This window comes from Symphalangus syndactylus, chromosome 21 (assembly GCF_028878055.3).
Source record: "Symphalangus syndactylus isolate Jambi chromosome 21, NHGRI_mSymSyn1-v2.1_pri, whole genome shotgun sequence".
Classification (NCBI taxonomy): domain Eukaryota; kingdom Metazoa; phylum Chordata; class Mammalia; order Primates; family Hylobatidae; genus Symphalangus; species Symphalangus syndactylus.
The window spans coordinates 16,696,968-16,701,285 of record NC_072443.2 but is presented as its reverse complement, the minus strand read 5'-3'; the positions used below and the strand labels follow the sequence as shown (position 1 = coordinate 16,701,285).

Here is a 4,318-nt window from a genome sequence, read left to right as displayed (position 1 = left end):
CTGGCCTCCCTCATGGTTATCATGGGATACTACACACAGTTGCTTTTTCTTTTTTTCATTTATTAGGGGTTTATAACATGCAAAACACTCTTCCATTTGAGGAACAGAGAAACTTCTAGCTGAATTTTCTAATCAATTGTCAGCCCATCCTCTCCCCGCAAACAACACGTTGACCAAAAAAGCAGACAGATTTAGCTTAAAAAGGGGCCTTTAAATTTTAGTGTCTCTTAAAGACAGGCATTGATAATGACAACCCACAAACCAAGGCTGGGCTCTTGGACAGGGTGGCATCCATACCCGGAGGGCAGAACACTGCTGCTTGGCATCACTGCAGTAATGGTTCTACTTCATTTTTATGTTCTATGTATGGTAATCGAACCTCCCATTAAAGAAGGAAGTCTGGTAGTCTATTGCTTATTATGCACTAGGATCATTGCGATGTGCTTTTTCAGTAAGAGTGATTTCTTTTCTGTCTAGAATTATGCTTTTCCAAGGAAACTCTTACCTTGAGAGGATTCAGAAATTGCAGTACCTGCAGGCAACATTTAACATGGACATACAAAAAATGAGGTTCTTCCTGACAAGAAAAATGATTGATAAGTGTATGCTGAGAAAATCATGAAAACATTAGGACACCCAAGAAAACTATTCAGTGGAATCAGCGCTATGCAAATGAATATCAACATTTGCATATTTCCTTTTCCTGCTTCATGCATTAAGAGGCCCCAGGTGGTGCTGAAAGAAGAGCGCAGTTTGTTTTTGGATTCTATAACAATTTGTGTCTTTTGCTCATTCACCAGCTGTGTCAAATATGGCAAAAAATGGTTTGTAGGGGCTTCTCATTGAGGGAAAATAAAAGTTCTTTTTAAAACCTGGCATCTGACGTTCACATATGTAAGTGGATAATATCTGGTGAGCTAAAAAAAGATGTCTAAGATCTTAAGCCCAGAGTTTTATTCTAAAAAAAAAACGGTTTCTTAACTCTCTGGAAAATATGAACAGGTGTAAAGACAGTTATGTAACCAAGGGGAGCCAGAGCATGAGGAAAAGAGAGAAAAGATCAGATGAAGTAAATACAACTTATGTTTTCTAGATATTAAGAAGAACAGAAATAAAAACCATTCCTATTACCTATTTATTTTAGTGAAGAAAATTAGACATACAAGGCAGAGATATGAGATGGGTACATAATATGTTGGGCCCAGTGCAAAATGAAAGCATGGATCCCCTCGTTGCAAAAGCAGGAAAGAAAAAGTACAGTTAAAAGTAGTAAAATATGAACTATATTGGTTTAAGATATTTGGTAGAGTTTGGCTGTATGTCTCCACTCAAATCTTACTTTGATTCTAATAATGCCCATGTGTCAAGGGTGGGACCAGGTGGAGGTCATTGGATCACAGGAGTGGTTTCTCCCATGCTGTTCTCGCGATAGTGAGTGAGTTCTCATGAGATCTGATGGTTTTATAAGCCTCTGGCATTTCCCCTGTTTGCACTTATTCTCTCTCCTGTGGCCCTGTGAAGAGGTGCTTTCTGCCATGATTGTAAGTTTCCTGAGGCCTCCCTAGCCATGCAGAACTGAGTCAATTAAACCTCTTTCCTCTATAAATTACCAAGTCTCAGGTATTTCTTCATAGCAGTGTGAGAACAGACTAATACAATATTTTATTATTTATATAATATAATAGGGGTTACACATCAGTAATAAACTGTCAACTTGCAAAAAATAATATTTTAGTGTCATAATTTTATGTAATATAGTAATGCTTTGTTAATATGGTTTCTTGATTGATCATGAGATTTTTTTGGTTCATTTGCCTACGCATATATTTATTAAATCATTAAATGTATACTTTCAACACTTCATTTTCAGTCAGCATAATTGAAAGTGATCAAGTGGTATTTCCAGTTCTAAATCTTTGAATGTCTTCCAGAGTGGCTGAACTGATTTACATTCCCACAGATAGTGTAAAATCATTCCTATTTCTCCACATCCTCGCCAGCATTGGTTGTTTCTTGACTTTTTAATAATCACCATTCTGACTGGCATGAGGTGGTATCTCATTGCGGTTTTGATTTGCATTTCTCTAACGATCAGTGATGCTGAGCTTTTTTCATATGCTTGTGTTGGCCACATGTATGTCTTTTTTTTTTAGAAGTGTCTATTTATATCCTTTGCCCACTTTTAATGGGCTATTTGTTTCTTTCTTGTAAATCTGCTTGAGTACTTTGTAAATGCTGGATATTAGACCTTTGTCAGATGGCGTAATGCCTAGGTGATGGGTTGATAGGTACAGCAAACCACCGTGGCACACATTTACCTGTGTAACAAACCTGCACATTCTGCACATGTACCCCGGAACTTAAAAATAAATAAATAAATAGACAAAAACAAAGTGATGTCAGTCACTCCTGGCAAATGTTTGATAGCAAACAATTTTTGATAATTTTCCATTTAAGAGTGTAATTCTGATGATACAATTGTTCTGAAATTTTTAAGATTATTTATAGGCCATGGCAATATTGAGATAAATTTCTGACAAATTATTTCAAAATATAAGGGTTAGCACATATAGAGCTGAACATTCTTACAGGCAAATTTTTCTAAAAAGATTTATCTCTTCATATAAATCAATTTCATGTTAGTCTAAATTTAATTTTATACGTAAATTTAATAGCATCTTCATGTTTCCTCTGACGTTTTCTGTAACTTGTGAGACGTTATACAAGGAAACAATCATGACTTCATGATCGGTATATAATTCAAAGCACTTGTTTATGCATCCTATCATGTATTTTTAATTGTAAGGAAAAACAATATTAAAATTGTCTTCTTGCTTAATGATTGGTTCATCCAAAATAATATTCTTTTTTATTGACGCATAGACCTTTAAATTTAATTTTTACTTTTAAGCCTGTGGCTACTTGCTTTGCAATCTTGCACCAGTGATCAAAACCAGAAATCCTAAACTCTTTGAATACTTCTGATAACTCCCTGATATGCTCTATTGTAGTATCATGTGTAACCTTTTATTTTGTAATGATTTACTGACAAAGCTTACTGCCTAAGCAATTAACTTTTCAAAATATTGATATAAGCAGAATAAAAAACTTCCCACTTACCTTTTTACTTCACTCAAAGAAATTGGACATAATAGATTTTTATCAAGGATGTCAACATAATTTGTAAAGCCCAGTGCAAAATAAAAATATAGAGTCCCTTGTTTAGAAAAGCAGAAAAAATGTGCAATAATCCAAATTCCATAAATCAAGGTAACTTTTGCCAATAAATGTATCACTTGGCTTTCCATTATTTTATTTTTTCTGTGACTTAATATTTTCTCTTTTCCTTTTTTTTGAAAAGAGAAAACCAACTTACCCTAAAGTCTCAATATTGAAAGAGAAAATAAATGATACAATATTAACTAGAAAGTGACAAAAAGGAATCAAAACTCACTTTTATTAGCTTATTCATAAAACAGTCTCTAAAGCAGACAGTTTGGGAAACAATAAATTTGCTGCCATCATTTATGTCAAATTTCAACTAGAAAGAAAATTTGCGTTAACTATTTGACACTTAGGGGTCAGCAGAAACAGCTAAGTTTTTATTGTATACAGAACTGGAGGCATAAAAGTTCGCCTTTTCCTGATCCGAATTTGAAATGTTAGTTTTTGGTTTCTTCTATGAAGCAGAAAATCCTAAGTTCGTGATATACAGTAGCCTACAAAGCTATTAATTTGGTGCTGTGGATACTGCACCAAGCTAATGCTTTCTAAACTTGAATTAGTATCTTAAGTACATAGTCTTTCAAAGTTGTATCTTGCTTAAAAATATTATATATGAAAGCAACACGCCCTTTGGCATTAATGTGAATTCAGTTTGAAAAGTTTACATATTGCATATGTTCAACATCAGTGTCAATTAATTGAACTGCTTAGGTTCAAACCTTTGACAAGAAGATGCAAAGTGATACAAAATATATTTTCAAGCCAATACTTAAGCTTTGATTACAAAAGTTAGACAAATTTAAATAGAATAAGTTTTTTTTTTTAAACTCACAACTTATAATGAAAGCAAAAACACAGCAATGGTTTTAATAAAGGCTCATTAAAAACTCTGATTCTTGGCAAGCATGTCTATTACTACGTTAAACTATAAAATCTATATGTTCAGAGGGCTAACAGTATTCTCTTTGTTGAGCCAGAGAATGGAGGGTGGGGGGAAATTATTTCAAGCTACAGTCATAAATTTTTAGTGAGTCCTTTCAAGCATCTTGCCAAAACATCAGACAGGTTTAGGAGAATGCTTGGCTGCAAATTG

General features: G+C 34.0%; 1 protein-coding gene across 12 annotated transcripts in view; it reads left to right on the top strand.

Moving 5' to 3' along the window:
- Window positions 1-4,318, top strand: part of ROBO2 (roundabout guidance receptor 2) — a 1,378,235-nt gene that overhangs the window by 631,624 nt on the left and 742,293 nt on the right. The window lies entirely within an intron of this gene.